At 38.1% G+C, this 24647-nt stretch overlaps 1 protein-coding gene across 2 annotated transcripts in view; it reads left to right on the top strand.

The window, feature by feature from the left end:
- The first annotated feature begins 10606 nt into the window (after positions 1-10606).
- The window catches only part of LOC139687950 (leucine-rich repeat neuronal protein 1-like), a 778766-nt gene continuing 764725 nt past the window's right edge, over positions 10607-24647 (top strand). For both annotated transcript variants that reach the window (XM_071585318.1, XM_071585319.1), the window contains exon 1: positions 10607-11116. The gene's annotated coding sequence lies outside the window, so the exon portion shown is untranslated. The remainder of the gene's footprint in view (positions 11117-24647) is intronic.

Consider the following 24647-nt stretch of genomic DNA (forward strand, 5'->3'; position numbering starts at 1 on the left):
TTACAACAGAATAATAATACACATCTTGGTTCTACCAATATGATCCAGAATCCGAAGAGATGAGCAAGGAGTGGAGGCACAGCTGATGGTCATGCTGTCTGTTTTTTGGGATTGTCGTGGAATCATCTTAACAGGATACCTGGAGTAGGATAAGACCATCAATGGTACAATGGTGCTATTACTACACACTGCTGAACAAATTTCCATGTCCACTAAAAAAGAAACGGTGCTTTACGATCACCAAAGCCACCCGTCTTCTAGCCGACAATGCACCTGCTCACTTATCTCGGAGTAGGGTTGAGTAAATAAAACAGATATTGCTTTGAAACTTTTCTGCATCCGCCCTATTCTCTTAATCTCGTCCCAAGCCACTTCCTCCTATTCTCATAGCTAAACAAACTATTTGCGGGTTCGAAGATGTGATCACAGAAATGACGTCATTCAAGGGGTAATCAAATATTTTTAGACGTTGTCTAGTGAGTCCTACAATGACAGCCTTCGAAAGATTAAGAAACTCTGGGAGAAATGAATCACTCTTAATGGTGACTATGTACAGGAGTCTTGAGATTAATATATAAAAATTAAGTTTCTGTCCAGTAGTTTTTAGTAATAAAATTTTACGATAACTTCTCGTATGTATCTATACACACATGCAGCATGCATGCACGCACACGCATTTCTAAAAGTAAATTGATGCTTTCCTAAGTAATGAATATTTTAAAATGCTCCCTATCCTCTTATAGATGATCCTGCGAACCACTTTAACTGAGTGCGAAATCAAACAGATCCTCCACTCAAACAGTCCTGAAGTATGGCCGGATTTTCATTTATTTTTGAACAGTAACTAAAGGCGGTCTGAAGGATCATCCGGCTGAAGTCCTTCCTCATAAATGCTACAAATTAGTCCATTAAAGCTCTTCCTACCACATTTTCCTAAACCTATTGGTAGTTACGGGGAATAATGATTGAATTGAGCTCTTACTTACTTACTGGTAGTATTGAATAAATGAAAACTCCAATAGCCGTAAACAATTTAAAGAACTGTTCAACTCGTGGGGAGTTTTCTACTCCAACGATATTATTTGATTTCGTTTTCCTCAATGCCATTTCCATCTCACTACCGAATAAGCCTGAGCCTAAGCTATCCTCATCTATGCCATGTTTCCTTCTATGTATGACGGTGATGGCCTAATTTCCCTGCCATACAAATTTCCTGTAAATTCCTTCCATCTCTCTTGAATCTTCTCTGGTCCAACAAATATTTCCTGACTTATTTTTTTAATTGTTGTCACAGATTTTTCCTTCTTACTTCCTGACAGTGTTTTAACCATAGCACACGAATTTCTCCCTTCCTTTGCAAACTTTCCATTTCCTCGCCCTGCATCATCCACCACACTTCTTTTGCTCTGTTTGTTACCTGTCTCAGTTTTATTGTACAAACTTTTTTTAATACTTCCTTCTACTTATCACTGTGTTTACAATCTTCATTTCCTTCTCATTTGCATATTTCTATACACCTTGTCCCTACTCAATTGTTTCCCGTTCCTCTTTCCTAATTTTTGTTCCAATAGTTTCATCTGCGACTTTAGATATCCCTTTTTTGATATTTTCCAATTTTTTCTCTATAGTTCCAGCTCCCTGTCTTCACTCATAATTTAAGTATTTTAATATTTTCTTGTCGTTCCAGTTAATGCTACCAAATTCCATTTCCTAAAAGGTCTTTCCTGTTCCATCTTTTTAAATCGGACGGTATTCTTCATTATTACTAAATTATGGTGTGGATCCGCATTAGCTCCCAGAAAACTTTGCAAATTAATCACGCCGTTCCTAAGTCTGTGTCTAGCCAGTAAAAATTGTTAAACTGATATCTTCCTCATTCCCCGGCTATTTTTCATGTAAACCTCGGGTTTTTCCGTTACCTTCTCACTATATATTTTTTCAAAACTTTTTGGCGACCACTTCTTCCCAACGCTGTATTCTAGCCAACTCCATATTCTATTAAGTAGGATCCTTTTCTGTTTTTTCCTCAATACTGATGCTGTAATATTCTCTGTGCACGGATTTCGTGCGATGACGCCCGCGGAAGCCCATCTTGCCACCTAGCACGACACACGGCCCAGCGGGTCGAATACTATATTATCCAGCACTCATACTCTCCTATGCTTCATACCTAATTAGTGTTTTATGTATTTATATGTGAACAAATTCACGGATAATTTTCACGTAAGGGAAATAAATATATATTTAAATGCATGTCAAGAAAATTAAATGAAAGAGAGACACGGCTTTCATTTTATTTTTCGGAGGCCAAGCCACTTCTTTACCGTGAATAAGGCATGTAAGAGCACGGGCGATGGGCATGGGAAAGGGCAGTACCTATTAGGAAAATAGGAGGGTTGGTCGAGGGACGAGTGTTAGGTGAGATAATTCACAGGATGGATGAGGGTATTCATACAGGGAATGTTTCAGACCCGGGTCCAGGCAAGCTCCTAGGAGTCGGAGCCATGCCGCCATGCAGATTTTCAGCTCTAATGGTGTGCCTAGAGTTTCCGGGCGGAAATTCCTTCCCACTGATCTCAGGGATTAATTTCTCTTTCCCGTTTCCGAAAAATGTTGGTCGGGAAATCGGGAATTGTGAAAATAATGACGAAGAATTTTGAAAATATTTAAATGATCTCCAGTAAAAATTCCTCTTTTTTAGCAATGACCAAGAGTGAAAAGGAGGAACCAGCAGTTATTTTGGACTCTAAAAGATGCTGGAACACACTGGAGAGAATGATGGAGAGATTTTTAAAGATCATAGACCCGACTAAGACTCTCCTACGAGAGTTGTAACTCGATCACTTTTGGAAAACAGAATGTTATAAAATGTTGAGAGGTAATTTGAATTGTATACAATCTAAAGATTAGCATTTGAAGCTTTATGCAAAGGAGAGGCTAATATTCTCACAATTGATGGCATTTTTAAGTTCCGTTACAGTGATTTAGAAAATCAGGGTTCTTCAAGGGGCCAAATTCTTTTGAAAAATAAAATTTGAATTGGTTAAACGTAAAAATAGAGATCTTGTGTCTCTAACAAAGTACTTGAGCAACATAAGTTTTTGATGTGACATGTAAGAGAATGCATTGTTTACCTTATTAAGTAATAAATTCCACGATTGACAAAGTCATTGATGGAAAGACATTTTAAAGGAACATTTACAGCAGATGTTCCGAAAAAAGAACTAAAATATATCCTTATAGAGAGTTCTAACATTAAAGCAGATTCTGATGCGAAGTGTAAATTGACTAAAGCATACCAATTTCGACCTCAAAGTCCAGCCTTATGCACGCAGAAAAATACTTGCTTCTCTAGGGAGGAAAATAAACTGATATGGAGCGACGCATTTTCTCACTCCTAACTTGGGAGATGCTTTTAAATGCAATGATAACAATGCGACTAATGTTTACAGAAAATAAAAGAAAGTTTTCCACATTAATTTTATTTCTTACAAAGCAAATATCACGATTGTCTAATCGGGCTAGCTTAGTTAATGCTTTCTGTTTCTTAAAGTTTCATTTTATTAAATGGAAAATAAAAACTATTTGAAGAATTTTTTTAAATTTTCAGCCGAATAATATTTGCATGTGTTTTCCAGTAATGCTAAAGTCAATGAATAATATATTTAAATGATATTGAGGATGTAAATACCTTGTGTGATGTATGTAAAACCACACTGAATACTATAAGGTTTGATTATATAAAGTTTTTATTGATTACATTGTTTATATTTTGAGAAACCTAGCCAAAACCATACTACAGTGACCCCTGTTTAGTGCATAGGGCAAAAGATACACTAGTCATGAAATGCCGGTTGACGTCCATTTTCAGAATTTAATCCACTCAGGTTTTGCATGGCCCTATTGCATGCATAGTAGGAGTTTCTAGGAACCTCTGAAAGAATGCGACGGGGCCGGGAACCCAGTTGCCCCCCCTTCTGTACGGCTTTTCTGTTTATTAGCATTTACTCTTTCAGTCATTTTTACTGATGATAAACGAAATTTAAATAAATAAGATTATTTCGGGACTTATAGAGAATTCTCGGGAAATGTGATTTCCCGTTCTCAATTTCCGAAGGTCACAAAAGGTCGGGAATTTGGAATCCCTAGGTCTTTCCGGTTGGGGGAAGGGGGCAATATTTAAGATATTAATTCAGTCAATTAAAGGAAGCATGGTAAAGGAAACGTATTGTTTTGGAAACTTGTTTAAAGGGTGATGCAAAAGAAGAGTTGCATAAAACTGTGTGATTATTTTTGTGAATATATAAGTAAAAGGTGCCGTTTCCCAACATTGATGTGAGGTCAGAGTTTGCAATTTAGTTGGCACATTATGTTGCTAAAGTTGCACGGTGGAGATAAGTGGAATGGAAAGTTTTTGTGGGGAAGAGAAGGGAAATATGGTAAAAGTGGTTCATGTTTTATATTGGGGTTGATTGAAACTGTTTGTGCAGAAATTGTTGATCACGGAGGATTAAAATGAGGGTTTTTTAGATTTCAAAATGCCAGATACATTGGCCAGTCTGGGACATTTTGGTAGTATGCTTTCCGTTGTTTTGGGTTTGTTCGTGCATGTTTTTTCGAAGAATAGGCACAACTAAAAAGAACTATCAGATTTGCATTTATGCAACTTAACCACGCTGGTCGAAGGAATAAAAATGACATCCTCGGAATTAAGGTGTAAGGGAGGCGATTACGAGTGACGAATGGAGAGTTGAAGTGGACAGTGTTAGGGAGTGGGGTAGGACACGTGTGTCGGTGTGTGTTTACCAGTACTTTTCATCGTAGACTTGGAATAAAATGGTGAGAGAGGCCTTTAAATAACTCGAGATACCGGTTAACATGAGTGGGGAATCAATAAATTAGATTTTTAGATGACCGAGCTTTAATTAGCCAGTTATTCAACGAGTATGAATCACTGATAAATACATTAAAAATCTGAGTGGTGAGTAAATGTTGAGGATAAATGTAAAGAGAAAAAGGCTATAAGGCTTTCGATAAAGAGGGAAGATATGTTTAACGTCAAAATAAGAGAGTAAATAATAAAATGTATTCAAAATAAACGGCAAATTGGAAAATTAATCTATGCGTGGTTTGGATGAAGTTGGTCATAGAAATATGGCCATAACAAGGGAAGTTACGTTAAGCAACGAATATGGTGAAGATCACCAAGAAGTGATGATTTACAACAGAGATTTTAGGGTTGGTTATTATTTGAAGGTTGGTAAATATTTTATTATGAAGCTCAATTTTGTACGGCGTGGAAACATGGTCAAATTATGAAGATTGGCACATCAAGGTTTTTTTATCCTGGAACAAAAACTTTTCTACCACTTGGCGGATAAGTAAGCATTAACATTTAAAGGGGAACATTTTATTCAATTAATTAAGAATTGGTTTTAGATACTCTCTTATATAATAGTCCTTCATTTATCGTGCCATAAAAAAATGATGATAAAGTTGAATCCGCCATTCTTCCTCAGTTCCGAATGAAGTGGAGTCCTAAACGTTAAAATTCTACTGAAAAATTACGATGCATCCAATTTGCGCAAAGGAAGATAGATGATTAATTTTTTTCCATGCATTTATATTTTTCTTCAAATAGCAAGCCTGGTAATCCTGGGGTATAAGTTACAGCCTATTGAGCCGGAAACATCACCTGGCGCCAGTTCACGGGAATTTACATTGAAGCACGACAATCATATTACGAAAAAAAGGTTTATTATATTTCGTTGTATTGAAATAACTTTGAATGCACTTCGACTCAAATAAACGGTTTATGAAAATGGTGAGGATTAAATAAATATTTAAAAATACATTATCGGCATTGCGAGGAGGATAATTCCTCAAAAATTGGCGCTGGTTTTGCAATGGTATTTATCCTCTATTTAAGAGAATAATTTTGAAATCAATTTCCCGAATGAAAAGCAAATGCAATCATCAGAAAATCTTTCTAGGGATTTGTAAAAAATACTTATTTTTTAGGTTTCCAGCATTTTCGCCTTGTATACAAGCATCTCTGAACAAAATTAATGAGAGTTTGGATAACCTTTAATGACTTGAGGGTTTAGACATGAGATATTAATTCTCACCTAATCAAATTACTTCATTCTCGAGTTATTGGCATCTCGTTGTGTTACGTGTAATTTGAAAAGTATTTCTTTTGTTACGAAACATACGAGTATTCTAAAGCTCAAGTGGTTGATAAAAAAACAAAGTATTTAATGTGGGATGAAACTGCACATAATTTATAATTTATTGTAATTAATAGCAATAACATTTGAAAGAAAGTTAGGGCAGATAACTTAAAAATTATAAGGAGAGAAATGATGAAAACATGTCTAGATACGTTATGTTTTTGTGAGTTGAAATTGAGAGATAGCAGGGATTACTAAGATACTCGTATAACTAGAGATTAATTTCTGTTTAGGCATGGAAGAGACAATTTGGATTGACCTTCATACTGAGCAGAAAGATGGATAATATAAGTAGTAGCATATGTAAATAAAGAAGGTGAATGATGAGAGTTTCAACCAGTCTGGCGTTCATGGTAAAGATCGTCAACTAATGAAATAATGTTAAATACAAAGTAAAAATAACCAAATAAAGGAAATAATGGAGAACGTGCATTGAATATAACACCAAGTACTTTTAGGGGTATTAAAGAACAGTGGTAGCTTAAGTCAGATGGCGAGGGTTGATTTAGGAACAAGGAATAGCCATGAGAAAGAAAAGAGCAGACTTTTAAATATAGTTTCATAGGAAATTGGTGACAACTGGATCAAATTCTATCTGAATTAAAGGTTCAAATGGGCACTTTGTTAGACTGTTTCCAAAAAGTCATAAGTTTAGAATGTATGGTAATAGATGTAATTGAAAATGAGCAGTCAATGAGAAGAACAGATTTTTTGAAGGCAACTTACTTGGTCAGTGTTCCCTAGGGGACTGCAAAAACGTTTGTAATTAGGTTTCGATAAAAGTCGAACGCCTTGATCAAAAGTGAAGCAAAAAAAACTAAGAATTCTAATTAGTACACAAAACGGTAATTTGATTTATAATTCTATGTGGTAGATCAATATAAGGCCTATATATTAAAGAAATGACGCCAGTTTGGTTTCAAAACGGAATGATGATACACCGTGGATAAGGTTAGTTTTAAGTCCCAGAATACAAAATGAAGAGATTTTATAAGTTAGATGAACAAGTCAGTAGAAATAGATAATATCCGTAGTTAATTGCCAAAAAGTCTCGGAGAAAATTAAAGCAAGACAATTTTGGAATATTCATCAATAGGCCGAATAGGAAAGCAATTAAGGCAGAACTAATTTTTTTTCCATTCTGAAAAGTTCATTTCAGCGGAATATGAGGATTTTGTGTCCAAATGCGGTAAAGTTAGCGCTGGCTATTATCATTAGAAAAAATACTTTTAAGGGTAAGTAAAAGAGAATGAAAAGGCTGCCACGTATCGCCGGTTCTTTAGATAAGTATTTTTAGATGATCAGTCAACAGTTATTAAAACAGGCAATGGGACATTCTTGAGTTCTGCTCCTTTGGAACCCAGATTTCTTTTTAATCTGGGTGTAAAGGTTTTAAAATATCAAGGTGCCATGCACTTAGTTTAACGGGTATTGTCAAACATGGTTCACCAGTTGGTAGTATAAATATTTTAACTGAATTCTATAGCAAAAGAAGCCGTTTCGAAGAGGATGTAATTGATGATAGATACAGTGATTTAAGATGCAAAGCAAAGACTAATGGAAAAAGATGAATCATAGCACAATGCGGATCCACAGTTGGTCTTTAAGGTTGAATGATCACATGTTATTGATTTTTGAGATGTGGGAATGTCGAAGAATAGTTCGATGAAGGAGAGGGTTGATAGGTGTTGTCTAAAGAAGGCAGAACAGACAGATAATAATAGGTATTGATAGCTTGAAGTTTGTGAAAGAAGATACGGTCAATAAGTAGTGATCACAGACACTTCCAGCCCCATAATTTATTAAGCTTGAAATTCCAAATAATGTGTAATATATATGTGGTACAGGCTTCATTAAATTGGCTCCGGCATTATGTCAGGGGAAGCCGTTGCAAATTGAAACTTGCTTGGTTTGTCTGCTGCTGCTGTGATAATAAAAAACGGTTTCCACGAAAGTGGTTATTCACATTTAGGAACAAAAATGGACAAATAAGACGAAACCCGGAAAGTGAGGATTGGGAGCACAATTTAGATTGATTTTTACGATATTATTGCGGTTTCGGGGAACTCACCGCGCATAAACACGTCACATATGCACTTTTTCTGTTACCAATATAAGGGTGCCACCCAGTGAAATAAACCATATTTCAAATAGTACTTCTAACGTTATCTGACGGAGTTTGCTTACATTGGTAGCAGCGCGATGCTTGCTTTCGCAAAATAATGACTGGAGGTCGGGGTTCACTTCCTTTGATATTGATTGTCTCCCCTGTTTAATTATTTTAAATCCTCCACCGGTACCTTCTGTGACGCAGGAAAGGACAGACGTTCCGTATTTTTTCTGTGACATTGAACGGGCCTGCGTTGGCGATTTGTTCTCGCGAAAGCAAAATTCAATACATATCCGAGTGCTTCCGTCGTTGCCGTCGGCGTACTGCACTTGTTTCAAATTACAACAGTTTTCTCTGGCACAATGCAGGAAGAAAATCAAACGACCGAAGAGTCAATTAATGCCGGACGATCAAGATGAAATTTAGAAGAAATATAATGAGCAATAGCTTATGGGGGGCATCCAAACCTACCTTTGATGGATTCATTACCAGTGAAAATACCTGTGACGCGTATCTGAAAGTAATGCATAAAAGCAAGAAAGACGAATTCATCCCACAAGATTTGTCAGTTGCTAAGCATCAGTTTAATTGAGTTGCCACAGTTGTTTTCGCACATGAATTTCGTTTTCGTTGAATAAACTTTTTTAAGATCACGCGGTATACTTTACACCACACCATCATAAAATGATAGTCTATCCATTTGCAAGAACGCAACTGAGTGAATGCAGAGCGTACGCGTATGACCCACAATATATCCTCAAAAGTTTCTGCAACAATTGTGATTCAGCACTGGTTTGCTTGAGTTTTGAAATCAAATGTTCACTTACTAACGGTTATCTCAAATAGTTCATTTTCACAGTAATTAAAATCGTCATTGAAAACTGACATAAGGCGCAAAATAAATTATCAAAAGAGGTTTCCGCAAGTTAGGATCACTAACTTTGACAATCAACGAATCTATACTATGAATCACAGAGCAAGTACAAAGAGGAACCCAAATGTGTCACCTATCACATTAATTTCACCTTTTAACGAGTATGATGACATCCACAAGGAAAAAGTGACTTAGTTATGGAGTAACCATATTTAGGTGTTGCAATGAAAAGTAAGAAACGGATTTGCTCTAAATATGAGGAATGAGTGACTAAAGAAATAGTGAATACGACTCAAATTATCATTTCAAAAAACAATTTCCACAGCCTGATGGCGAGGGAAATTAGACATCGTCAATGATAAACTGTGGACTTGTTTTTATTGATTCAAATAAATAAATGGAAGTATTGATAAAAAATGAGCTTAAGTTAAAATATAAAACAAATGAAAAGCCTTCGAATGCAAGTGCTTTAATAAGTTTTCATGCATCATTTTTAAATATAAACTGAAAATACCACAATAGTGCACTCAGTTACTCTTTCAATTGAAAAAGTAAAACGACGAACTTGGGGTTTGGAAAATCAGTTGATGATTCCAGAGCTTAAGTTTTAGTGTGATAGTTTCAGTGGTCTTTTCGCCTAAGATTTCAATCGGTGAATCGAGTTCATGCAATCTTACTCAAAATAAAAAAAAAAAAACCTCAGACATATAGGTTTTTCTTTTTCATTTACCACCCGAGTTGTCTCATGGAAACATATTATACTTAAGAATCTGCAGTTATTATCTGACGAACGAAGTAATACCCGTCAATAAATTCGAGATACGTGTTCATAATCCAGACAAGTCCAATAAACAGTTCATCTAAGCTTGAGCAAATGTTTTTATTGGTACACTTAAGGAGAGTTAAAGTGGATACCTATTTCAACGATCATTTACATTTTTTCCTCAAGCATCGATGAGTCGAATGCACTAATTGACCTAATGTGTGCTTCCGCGTACACTAATATTTGGAGGACGCATTGCCTCCGGAGTAGTGGACGGGGCGAATGGGAATCACGAGCGTTCTGAATTTGTGTATTTAAAGAACCGAGGGAGGTGAGGACGGAGGAAAAAAGGGGTGAGGAGTGGTCGACTGAGGTGGGGATGGGAGTTTTTCTGGAGGGCGGGCGTGTGATGCGAGTAGGGGGAGGAAGGGGCGAAGAAGGAGCCCCTTTTCTTCTCCCTCGCGCGCATATTCCAGCCCGCCGTGAGGGGAAGGGGAGGGTTGTATCATGAAGGGAGGGGTTGGCGCTCTATCAGCGTGTGCGGCAGTAGCGGTCCCTCAGTCCGCTGCCGCACTTGTACCGTGGCGCTACGGGTGAGCTTGGTCTCGCGCCGTCCGACGCGTCGTTCAGTTCGAGTCCAACGCTGTCGGGAGACCGGCCTACGACGCCCCTCTTCTTCGGGCGCGAGGCAACCGGCTACCCTCCCGCTGATTGGATTGCTCCCGAGTTCTATCTCTTCTCAACAGTGTTTTCGGGAGTGATCGTGGGAGCACGTGCTCCCTTGGTTCCTTCCCAAGCTGGGAATCGGTCGCCGGGCCCATCTTACCTCCCTCAATTGCCTTGGTGTACTTTTATTTTCCCGTCGCCCCCTCTTCGAGCGTCCGAAGGGGCGCGGTTCGTTCGGCGGCGAAGGGAGCCGTGACTGACCGCGTTTTTGTTCGGTGTTCGGGCCTTTGGCTCCTTAGTCTTGCGAACCTTTAACCTCTTCCTGCCTTGGTGGGGCCAATGGATAGGAAGGTCCATTTCACCTGGAAACTGCCAAGAGGTGTGTCGTTTTAACATTTACGCAACTTCTTCCTGGAGGAAAATCCTGTTCTTCCGCTCCATCCATTTTTTTCATCAGATCCAGAGAAGCGGTAAGTTGATTTATTTTTTTTGCTGGAATCGTGGAGACTTGTAGTGTATTTTTTGAATCTGTGTTGAACCTGATGTTAACATTTAGCGTGAGAATCATAAATATATATGCTTGTGTTTTTCAAGCATTAAAGCACGAAATAGAAGTTTGCGCTCAATTAATGTGAACGATGCGAAATTTGGGAGTCATTGAGATTGTTATGTATCGTATAAATATGTTTTTGCACAGTACTCTCCGGATTATTTTTTTAAAGAAACACTGCCAAAGACTAAAAGACTTATTTGCTGTGGAGCCAGAGTATGTTTTATTTCCACTTTCAGGCCGCGTTGATTGAGCCGTTTTATTTGACGGCTTCTTCGCCCGTCTTACCCAAATTTCGTGTTCTTCTTATCTCGATGGACCCGGATTCATTATCTTAGGGTGTCTCGGCTAACTTTATTGTTCGCATGAAGGACTTGAGTTTCACGAATGTTATGAGTTCCATCGTTTCATCGATTGCTGTTTTTTGCAAATACAAGCAACAATAAACTGCGAACTTGAGTTCTAAGGACTACAAGGGAATTAATTTGAAAATTGAACGTCAAAGGGAGTCTCTTGAAATTAAATTTTACCAGTTTTCCCATCACTGTGACTTTGACGCCTTCGCGAAACTATGTATTTAAGCATATATCCTTCTTGGCTTGTGTGAGGTAAGCCCGCCGAAAACAACTCTCAAACTGACTGACGGAAGAGAAAATATTTCGGCAAGGACCGTAAGTTTCCCCGATGCTATTATGTTATGCTAAGCTAAAACACTTGTGAGGACTGAGAAGAATAAAGCCACTTGAAATTGGCGTCGGTAACATTCGTTGAAGGCGGTGTAATTAATGCCCCGCGAATTTATTTGATGACGAAGGGCAATTTAACGCTGAAGATGCAGCGAGATTCATGTCTTGAAGCGATTTCTATTTTTTATCTTTTTGGGCCATAATTTTGGCGAAGGATATAAGAATGGAGTGACTGGCTTAACACGCAATTTTGGGGCGCGGTTCGCTTAGTTCTCGAAAGATTTAATGCCGATCTAGTTGAAATTCCGCGAGGAAAGAAGTCATTTGTTTTTTCGCACGATTTGCATCGCCCGCGAGGGAAGCAAAAATGGGATTTTCGGAGAAGCGGCAAGAGAAAGTTTACACCAGCTGTCTTGAAATATTTGCTCTAAACACCATGTTCAACTGTCAAAAAGTCTGAATTAACATCCTCAGTTTGCTGAGGGAACGTAAGAACTTGTTTTATGAGAAAACAGTGTTTGACTTAGCGGTAACTTTGCCACGTCAATGTGGCTTAAGGGAAAGCATTTAAAAAAATGTCAATTTTCAGATATTGAAAAATCCCAAACTTTTATATATTATTTATTCAGCGATTTTTCAATGCTCAGCAATACTTCATTCATTTGCTGCAATATTAAACAGTATTGTCATATGTTTGAAGGTGATTGTACATCGGTCTTGGTGTACATCGAGGAGATCGAAAGTACCCCAACCGCGGAGAGGGAATCCGATATATAGGCCGAAGATCTTCAGAAAAGAGGATATCTCTTCAAAATTGAGCTCACTTCCCAGTGGGAATTGTTAAAATGCTCTGGAATGTTTGGTGGACTGTGTACATAGGCGAAAAATGTCATATTTCAATCGAGTGAGAATGTGCGTCAATAATACTTTTTTGATTTAAATATAAAATATCATCCTTTTGCTGTAACTCGGCGAGCTGTCATTATATTCGGATCGTATTTTAGGTATGCCGCTCCCTTCGGCGTCAAACGCATTCCCCTCTCCAGAATCTTTGAATTACCGGTTTTCGGTCGTGCTCCGACAACGATGGGAGGTGTGGGATTTCCAGTGGACGTTTACATCAAACGTGCAAAGCACGTTCGTCGTGAGCATGAGGCATGACTGCACACAGCTCCTGCCGTGGCGTAGATTACCTTACCTTTATAAGCATTACACAACAAGAGGATGAAATATGGGAGGTCGGCATTCACCCTGCCTTCGCCCGTAAGTCATCGTGAAAAATGAGGGGTATTCATTAGTGATCGCGAGTCACCCTCTATGTAATGGGGTCAAAGGAAGGCTATCCTTCATTAATACTGCTAGCGACCAGCCTACACCAAAACCGCATCGAAGGATAATGCGAGGAAATAATTGTCTTTACTCCCGTGAAATATTACTAAAGCGATTTTAAATCTTACGTTAGGGAGGAAGTGTGGACGGAAATCCGGAGGGCGCCAACAATTGCGGAGTTGAGGGTGCGGTAACCGAATTTAAATTGACCTCTTTTGGTCTCTCGCTGGAGTCGGTGAGAAACTTTAAAAAGTGGCGGGAGCAATTTTGACCACGGTGGCAACCTTAAAACGCGGTGCAGAGGACCGAAAGACGATTAATGGCAGGAAACACCGTGCATTAATACTAACTCATAAGCTAATAGGCTTTGTTTTGGGAAGAAATCACGCCCTCGTTTACGTGGCCAATCGCCGAAATCTGTAAATTTCATTTTAGAAGGAATTTGTTTCCCCAGCTTTAGATAAATTTTAATGAATGTGTTGAATGCTTTTTTTTCTGTCAGCTTCAAAGATAAAATTACACTCAAAACCATTCCCGAACACGCGAAATTTCGTATAATTTTTTGAAATGACTGCTTTTATTTCACTTTCATTAAAATATCTTGATAGGAAAAAAGCTGTGAAATATGCCAACGCTTATCTTATGAAACTGGGATTCAGCCTCTGGAACAACAGTAGTCAACGCATTATCACTGGCGTTCCATCAAATGTTCATTTATTTAATTGAAATATATCTCATTATTGTAACCCCTATAATTACCGCAGATATATTGTATTACTATTGCAAGGTAGTGGTAATATGGGTACATTGTATTTAAAGATAACACCGCTTTCAGAAAGTAAGAAGAGAAAATTAGTGCACATCACAAAAGTTACGGCAGAAAATTATAAATTCAACCATGAAAGATTCAAGAGAGTTGGAAAGAATATATTGATAATGTATTGATAGTAAATAATATATTGATAGTAAATATATTAAACCAGACAGTTTAGATTTAGAAAGAGTACGATGTAAATGGGAATAGGCTAGGACCAGGCATATTTGATTGCGGGATAGAAAAGGGATTAAGGGAATTGAAACCAAGGAAGGACGTAGGCACCGATTTCATCCCCAACTACCCACGGGTTTAAGAAAATGAGGAAGGAAGATATTATATGAACCAATTCGTATCATTTATGAGGGAGGAATCTGGCCAGAAGATTCCGTCAGATCAGTATTAGCTCTTATCACAAAAAAGGGAGAGGAAGAGGTAAATGGTAGGATTACAGAAAAATGTCTGATTGCACACGCGAAAAAATTGTACTTAGGATCACCATTAAAAAGAAGATGTGGGAAAATGATTACTTATGGATTTTAATTCATGGAAGTAGAGCCTAACGCTTGATTCCATTGCAGTTATGAGCCACTAATTCAGAGACGCATGCAATACAATCAGGATATTTTGGTTTGTTTACCAGATACTGGAAAGGATTTTAATGGGAAAAATTATAAAATGAACATATTACCGAATCCATAAGTAGATTGGAGGGATTCATATCTTATCCGTCAACTATACCTAGGTCAAACTGCCCAGGTGGATGTTACCAATGGATGAGTTGGGATGGGCATTAAGGAAGAAAAGCAAGACAGGGATGTCTATTGTCAAAGGTGGAGATAACCTAATGGTAATAATGGCATGGAAGGAACTGGTGATTGGAATGAAAGATGTTGATGAGCCCATTTAATCAGTAAAACTTGTGAATAATCAAACTTTACTCCAAGAATTGCGGGAAATTCTGCGACAGTAACTTTTAACGGAGTCATCCGCTAAATGTGCATATACACATGACCTGTATGGCATTACCGGGATCCGAACTTTGATCCCTCCAATCGAAGGGATCCGGGTTCGAATCCCAGTCAAGGTGAATGATTTTTACACTCTTAAGTTGTTGCAATCAAACTTCGCTAGCCAACCAACGCGTTATAGTCAGTAATTATAGACGGCATTCAAAAATTAATCAGAGATATGGTATGAGACTAAATGTAAGAAAAATTAAGTTCATGAGTTTTCCGATGAAGGAGAAAGCTACGTTAAACGTCAAAATATTAAGGCAAAAGCTAAAGCAGGTGGAACACGGTGCGCATCTTTTAAGTGCCTTCGACCAAGATGGCCATAGCAGAATGGATATAAGAAGAAGATTTACGTTAGGAAAAAACTTTCCCAAGAAATATGAAATTGATGAAAGGGACGTTATGTAAGGAGGGTAAGAAAAAAACGAGTGGAAAGTATGGCATGGTACGGCTCGGAAACTTGGCCTTCGAAGCAAGATAATAGTCATCGATTGAAGGCTTTTGAGATTAGGGTATGGAGAAGGATGGGAAATATAAAATGGAAAAGTAGAAAAACAAACGAGCAGGGGAAAGGAATTTGGGGGAAGGAGAGGGAGTTGTTGGAGGAATCCTAAAAAAAGGTAAGACAGGTGGATGCAGAGCATTTTGATTGGATTGTTAAAGACTGCCAGAGCAGGGATGCTAGGCGTGTGAGGTAGGGGTAGAAAAAAGGAAGGGTGGTTGGGCGGAATGAAGGGAGATAGAATGTATGTGGAATCGAAAAAAAAAGTTTATTGCAGTTTGGGGTTCCAGCTTTAGTTAGGCGAGAATAAGAAATATATGATTGCACAGTGTGTGTCCATCCAAAATCTACCTTTAAAAATGGTAGACTACCAGATAATAAATAACCTTAATATCAAGAAGTAATTAAGTAACTAACTGTTTCAATAATCAATATCACACTGTAATTGTTCTTATAAATTTTAACTTGAAATTTGTAAAGGACAGTGTACAAAAACATTATTCCGCTCCACGTGATGAATAACACACCAAATTATATTTCTCACAGTACATTAGCTTTCAATTCATTTCTGTGTTTTAATTGTGAATAGCAGAAACTTCAATGAAATGTGGATTAATATTATACATTAATCTCATCAATTTGGTTGGGTTCGGTGGTTTTTTAAGGATATTGTCACATTAACACGTGATTGTGCGGAATTTCTTGGTCAAATAATAGGCAAAAAAAGTAGCCGATATCTTTGGGAAAACTATTAGAGTTGCGAACTGTGACTGTGATCGGTGAAATTGTTTCTTGATTGAACAAGGAGAAGATAATTTTGATACTGCGGAAGGCTGAACACGTTCAAAAAATTTATTCCATCAGCGAACACTTAATATTTTTTGGAAAGCGCAGGTATTTTAACGCTTGCATAAAAATACTAATTTGAAAACCACCGACAAGACTACAAATATACTATCAAGGGACGAGACTGGTTAGCGGACAAAGGGAATGAAAGAAATGCTATTTTTTGAGAGATTTTCCGTCATCCACGGGCGGAGTTCGAATAGCGCTCCCTGGGATTCAAGGCCCGATAAACCCATTTCCGTCCTTTCAGGGTAGGAGTTGAGGGCGCGGGTAAATTGGAAGCGGAATTGAAATTTTGGGCGTGGGGAGACACCAATAGCCAAGAAACAACTTTACTCATTCGCTCTTTCGAAATGAGAATCACGCCGCCACTTAAATTTCGATTCGTTGCCACCCTTCCCTAAAAGGTGGGCGATTTTCCGGTTCGCCAATGGCCAGGTAATTAATCGGTTATTGCAGTCACTACCCATTTGGTTCTCCAGACTTTTGCTTCGGGGAGTCCGGAGCTCTCATGGAATCATTCCCATTAGAACTGGCTGAAAAATGAGTTAGTACGCGAGAATGCAGCTAAGCCGTGCGGCCTGCATTTTTTTGTCACCTTCCTTGAAAAATTTTCTATTTTCCGTTGGTAAGCTCATTTTGATTTCAATTTGCGAGGCAATTTGCATTTCTCCAATTCCTCCATAGTTGTATTTATACTACCTACATATCCACTGTAAATCATTTGCAGTTATCACATTTGAAATCTTCTTGTTTTATTGACCCCAAATTTCAAACTGAAATAATAAAAACTTTACTGCAGATTAATTTTTAGAAGTTATGTTTTCAAACTTATACATTTTAATTTAATCATATTATATAGCTCATTTTTTGGTACACCGAATTAGATATTAGGAATAAATAAAGTTTATAAAATTTTTTCAAAATAAAATCATTTTCTATGGCTGATAATGTGTTTAACACAATGAAAATACGTATTACGCTAAATTTTCCGTGAGTTTAATTAAAAAAAATATATATTTTAATTGTTTACTGTGGCATTAAATGGATTTTAGTTGATGCTCAAAGAGTAGGCAGAGAAGGCAAGGGATAAAATTAATATTTCATCGCAATATTTTTAGCCATTTTCATAGCATAAATACTATGCTGGGTAACTAAAATACACTATAATCAGATTCAAATACGCATAGTTTACCATGGAAAATTACCATTTCAAAACGTTTTAGCCATTTTTGGATGCCAATTTATGCCAAAATGAAGAGTAATTGGAATGTGAGCAAAATCAACTCGCGTCCAAATCACCATCACAAGCCACATTAGCTGGAAACCGCTCCTAAATTACAAGCGCTGATTACACTATTCAAATGAAAAAACCGACGCAAACAAATTGCCTTCGAAGAATATGTTAGTTAATATAAAGTTAAATCAGCTTCAAAGTCAAATATGCATCAATTTTTTGAACGTTCGTTTCTAATTATAGTTAATTAACGGCGAAAAGGGGTATGTATTATGTCCTTGCGATATTTCGCTTAGGTTTATGGATAGTTCGTGTTTGCGGCCGTATGTATTGTTTATTTTTTCATCACTTCAAATTAAAAATCACAAAAGTGAATTTCATTTAATTTAAAAATCATATACCTTTAACAGGTTAAAAGTACAACTCCGAGCAGTGATGTTTCTCTGAATTTAATGAAGGACATATTAATGCTAAACGTACAAGAGAAAAAGAGTAAACAGCCTGAGTTAGTCGAAATTTATAATTTTACTTTACTTTTTGTTGTACACAGCCGAGATTCTAAAGGAAATACTCCATCCAAATTTTCTATTCGTTCAGTTAAGTGAAATAATACGATGTAGTTCCAATACAACTGTGATGTGATTTAATAAAAATTACTTTAAATGTGCTCTTATCTAGTGAAAGACTGAAATAAATTTGAGACATGAACTACATGGAGTGACAAGAGCTACTCTTCAATAACTGACCGGCAGTAGAATCCTTTAGGTAACCATTATGATGAATGTATGTGCACGTATACAGAAAATATCTAAAGCACGCATATCGTTAGATGACATTTTTTTAGTCACCTTAACCTTAGTCTACCATACTTTCAGTTGATGAAAGACCATCTTGAAAATCCTTAAAGAATTTTAAACATATTTGAATTAAACTCTGTATTGGTCTATCAAAGACATACAATCTCAACAAACGCGCGGGAAACTTACCTCCATAATTGTATAAAATCACAATGAGGCCACCACCAACTTATAGAATAATATATATCCTGTTGAATGACAAGTACTTCATTTGCACAACCGTTATGGTAGCTTTAAAAAAGATAGGAAATAATCAATTGATAATCGTATAATTCATATTTTGGAGAAAAACATTTTTATCATCTCTATGGTACCAATTTACCAAACGAATATATTTAAGAGTTCTTATTATGATTCATTCCTCTCGAATGTTAATACGGGGACTCAATTATTATCTCAAGAGTTTGTAAGCCCTTACCCTAGAACGGAAAGGTAAAGTCTAAAGTAAGCAAACATCTTGTTATCAATCGAAAATGTCTTTATGTGATCCACGTCATTATACTGAAACAGGAAATACTTATTGTCAAAGATGTCCTTTAAAACCGATTTTTGGAAATATTCGAAGTTAACAGGAAAGTGTTGCAGTAACATTTGCATTTATGATAGGAAAAATGAAGCGGAACCGTAATAGATATTGGTAAAATTTACTCAGGAGGAGTTTAAATTTACTTAGGAGAGAGGCAAAATATGCGAGCAAAAAACTCAAGGTGCCAACTCAATGAAAAATCCATAGATAGCTTACGAATAAATATTTTCGGAAAAAATATTTTAATTACCATATGTTTAGATTAATGCCCAAAAACCGTTAATTATCAGTTTTTTAAAAGAAAAACTATTTGATTTAATCGGAAGCACCAATGCAAGGGAACCCAATACATGCTATTGCCTCGGTCACCGGTGGGAGTGTAGGGTTGTTGTGGTGGTGCTTGGGCTCTGCGCCATGGGTCGTGGTAAGCCGACTGATTGTCGACCCTCAACTACTGTTATGCAGTATGCAATATTCACGCCAGCAACAGGGAGAGAGCGCTATTTGCAGTGCACTCACCGGCACAAACTATGATTTATCCCTAAACGTCTGAGCGTGAGTTAAAACTAAGGGCTGAGCTATTACTAAATCTATTTGTATTAGTATATATATATATATATATATATATATATATATATATATATATATATATATATATATATATATATATATATATATATATATATGTATGTATGTATGTATAATATTTGGACGGCGGAATAGAACACAAATAAAATAGTAATATTTAAAAGGACACTCACATAGTAGATTGTTTCAGCTTTCGGCCTTCTCCGTGGCCTTCTTCAAGTAACTTACTTGAAGAAGGCCTCGGAGGCCGAAAGCTTAAACAATCTACTATGTGTAAACATAAATATGTATGTATATATATATTTATATATATTTATATATATAATTACCTAAACATTCAAACACGACAACCCGCCAAATGGCGAACACATTCATTCACATGGAAATAGATACGTATCAGGAAAGGGATAGCAACTAATATAAAAGACGAATACAGGAATGGTGGAGAAGGTGGAATCTAGCAGATCGTAAGCGTACAAATGTTTTCCTGATCGGGACTCGAACCATGGACCTTGCCGGGCCTGTATTCTAAACATTGAGTTTTCGGGTTAGATCATAGATCCAGCAAGTCGAAGATCCATGGTTTGAATCGCGCTCAAAGAAACCTTTTTACGCTAGTGATCTGCTCGATTCCACCTTCCATTTACATCTGAATGAAAATATATACATATATTTATATATATATATATATATATATATATATATATATATATATATATATATATATATATGCACACATACATATATATACACGTACATAGTTGCACACAATATTCTAAAGAACATATGTGTATAAATAATATTCTGGTTATCACAAAAACCATTTTGTACCAAGATCAATGACATATATGTTAACAATAATAATTTCATCCGTGGTAAAAATTTCAGATCGATCACCAACTATGATGTAGGAATTCGTACCATTGGAATATTACCCTGGCATTTACTGCTGATATCGGTTAAAATTTGATTCATTTACATGGAAATAGGTTGAATGCAACAAGCCGAGGTCAAAGGCTCTCGTGATAAGCTTAGTTACTTTTAATAACGCATCCGCTATTCCTTCAGTCGTAAGCTTTTCGAGCTCTTCTGAACAGTCGTCATATAAAGAAACGTCAATAATCGTAAACTGCCAAATCTTGTATTTTCCTAAAAGATATCAGACAATGAGAATTACCATACTAATTATATAACATCAATTAATACTATAAAATAAAATCCTTCGAAGAAAATATATTTTACGAAAAGTTTTTGTGCACCTTTAGTTTTCGATGGCATTCGAGTGTAAATATTTCATTGCTTTCCAGGAAAAAAAAGCTTCTAACCATTGAGTTTAGCTTATGGGACAAACTCGCCTATATCTCGATTAGAAAGCGATTTATGGCCGTATTAGAACCCTGTTATTGCCTCAAAAAACAATACAATACGTTTAATTCACACTGCCGTGACAGTGTGAATTTGATGTATTTTTTTATTGAATGGCGTGTCGTCTCGACGAAGGAAGCCTAAAGGAATATCTAATTAATATATATTGGTATATTTTTGCATTCTTCAATATTATTTCCTATAGCAGTATTTCGTTAGTGGAAAGCACTGTAAGGTTGTTTAAAAGTTTTAATGCATGTAAGCTATGAGGTTTCCCTCACTCCGATTATCCTCTTGAATCTTGCCTATCGGTCTTAGAAAGCCAAGCGGGATTGCCGAGAAAATTTATCACTTTCTCCTAGGGTGTTGTCTGCAATGTATCTTCCTCAATCTAAAATTTCGTATTAAATATATAATGTTCGTTTAGGAGAAGTTACTGGTTTAAACGAGTCACTCATTACCCCGTTGATCTTAATTCTTGCATCACGAAGGAAAAGAAATCTGAGAAATTGTACTGCTGTCGTCAAAATGTAAAACGTTTCGGAAGAATCAATTGGAAGGATGATATGGTACTTATTGTTAATTAATAACTTATTATCCATGTTTTCTTTATAAACCAGTTTCTTTTTGTTTAGTTTTCTCTGTAATGCATCCAAATGCACATATACCTCATCAATTAGTTGGACGAAAAGTAAGTGCATTTACCCAATGAGTTCTCATTGAGAGATTCTAACTGCACATTATCGTCATTTTTCAAAGATTCTCTCGCCCATCGCGGAATGTTTGAGAAACATCGCGCAATGCCTTTCTAATATACACTTTTATGACAACTATACTGCGATTTCAAAGAGAACACAAGGGTAAAAGTAATATTTTCAATGGGTAAAAAATTACTTTTACGGAAGCGAGTCCTTAACACACCGGAAATTTTTGTCCCCGTCGAGAGTTAGTTCTGTTCCGCCAGTCGTGTGTCATTAACTTTGAATCTAGATAGCAGGAAGCACGGCGTAAAATCCCAAAAAAAATTCACCAGTGTGGCTTGATTTTTAAGGGGATCCTCAAACTGTAGGGATGATATTTTACGTGAAAATAACTTTTTATTCCACATCCCTGAAATCCCCGCGCCTGGTATCGAGGCGGCTGATGCCATTAGTCTCGAAAGAGGACGCACAGTCCGTGGCTGTGGAGGCGGGATGCAGGGGAGGTGACTGGCTTGGGGAGGGGAAAAAGTGCAGTGGTAGGGAGATCACAAAAGGGCCCTCAAACCGCTTTCGCAAACCGCGGACGCATCCTAAGCCACACTCAACTTGTCCCATCTATTAACGATCCCCGACACGCAAAACGAACCGGAAATGCAATTCTAACGGGATAACACCCACAACATTTCACCAGCTTAAGCCATGCCGCTCCCATTCCGTACTTGGGTGCAATATGCAGGCGAGGCGACAGACTGCGGGGTCGAGGGTCGGTGGGAGAGGGGGGCGAAAGAGGTAGATAGGGCAATGGGATGGGAGACGAGGGGTGATCGAAAGGGGAAAGGTTTGGAGGCGGTGTGTGGGTCGGGGGCAGCAAAACGCGCTAGCAACGACGCTCTCTGCAGCTCGCTCTCTCCCCCTCTGACTCCCGCACCCGCTTCCGCCTCCGTCACTGCCGCCTCCGGTCCCCCGTCTCTTAATCCGCTGCTTTCTCAGCCATTGCCCGTCCTCTCTCACCGGTCTATCCTTCGACGCGTCTTCAGGCATTGGGCTGAACATGGTCATACATTACTAAGGGAAGTATGCGCGTAGGGCCATAAGAAATTTCGCTATGGCAATGGTTCCCCTTTGGACTAAAATATTTAGACTATGCGATAGATTTATCTACATATATATGGAGAATGGAGCTCAATACCTTTGTGACATTTCGAAGAATATTATAATGATTACATAATGAACTTCAAAAAGATGAAGTTTCAAGTACACCGGGAACAGTGGAAACAAAATAAACCTGCGGGTAAATTTATGATTTATAGAGCCTTTAGTCGAGGGTATAATGTGTCTCTCCTCAGCTCAGAATGAATTTTATTCTCTCCTCGTCGTAGAAAACGGCTAACAGCAGGAAAATTGCATGTTTTTTTTACTTTTAAGTGAGTTTCCGTTTATTTTTCTGTCTTTCCACGTGCTACCAACATTCGCATATTGTCCAAAACCTTTGAAAGCAACCTGATAAGACACTATCTGTTGAATTTTTCCAGTTCGACAAAATGGGTAACCTCCGTCGATGGCGGGTAGGGAGTTCCTGAAAAGCCGCATGCGATCTATTAGTTGTAGCGACAATATCGGTCTGCTCTAACATCGTTCACTTGTGAGACTGATGATAATTATCGGGCTTAATAAATCATTTCAAATTCTATATATCGACCAAACGATGTTAGGCTAAGGGCCAACGTGAGGTCTTTATATCGTGATATCGCACTACTTCAGATGCACGCACTCCGTATCATGAGTGAGGAAGGAATACATTATATCGGCGGACGGATTTCGTCGCTCCCGGTTCCGTTCCCCTCTAAACTCCCCACGCCCTTCGACCCTCGCCCCCTTCACCGCTCGACCCCTTGGCCCCTCCCACTCTTCGTTCCACCCTCTCCACCTTCACCGGGTTCCCGCTCTGGGTCTCCCTCCCTCAGTCCGTCAGCTGTTGGGACTCATGGTCCCATCACTCTCTTTCTCTCTCCCACTCTCTGGCTAAACCTCACAAGCTTCCTCACCCTTTCCTCCTTTTCCCTTTGCACATGCAGCGAGAGATTGACCTCTGGACGAAAGAGGGCAACTCAAGTGAGGGGAAAGGGAGTGGCGGGTAGGCACATGGGGCAGGGGAGGGTGTGTTCGCGGGGTAGGGTTGGTGGTTGGTGTGTGGGAGAAGACCGGGAGTTGGTGGGATTTGGAAGTGTGCGTGGTGCGATGAGCGAGTGGATGGTGGAAGTAGGGCTTACTTTATTGCTGGCCCTGCGGAGAGCAAGTGGCACGTATTTCATCGCCCCTTTGTCCCATCGTTATCATAAACAGAGCGAGGACGTGGCCCATCACGGCCACATACGTAGCCAGAAGGAAATAATGATCCAGGTGGGTAACGATCCAATACGCCTTTATTTTGCGGCATAAATAGGGACAATCGTGCCCGCTTTCTCGGTGCAAAGGTGTCATCAGTCGCGATTTTATTCAAGAAAGACGCAGCGAGTTCAAGGGCAAACGAATGCAACTATGCGAAATCGTTCGAGCGAAGGATTCGAGCGAAGGGCAGAAAATTCTCGGAAAATTTCTTTAGCCTGCCGGTATGCTATATTATCATGTTTGTGAATTAGGATTGTGAAATAGCGCTTTAATGTTTGCGCAGGCTGGAAGAAGAAAATGGCCTCATTGTTTGAATCAATTGCATTATGAATTAACTGTAATGTAATTCAATGCCAATTATATTATTACATGTAATACCTATAATGATATACAATTTAATGTAAATTATGCCTTCATATAAATTTGATGCCAAGAAATTCTTATAATTTATTCGAATGCCATACTTTGAGTTCACATTTCAGATGACGTCGGGTGCATCCGATCTTGCGTAAAGGAATGCTGACTTTTTACTCGGAGGTTAATGCGGGCTATGAGGGGGAATATGAGAAAGAAGGCGACGCCTTTAACAGTCGATC

This window comes from Hetaerina americana, unplaced genomic scaffold (assembly GCF_022747635.1).
Source record: "Hetaerina americana unplaced genomic scaffold, ioHetAmer1.1.p SCAF_2, whole genome shotgun sequence".
Lineage (NCBI taxonomy): Eukaryota > Metazoa > Arthropoda > Insecta > Odonata > Calopterygidae > Hetaerina > Hetaerina americana.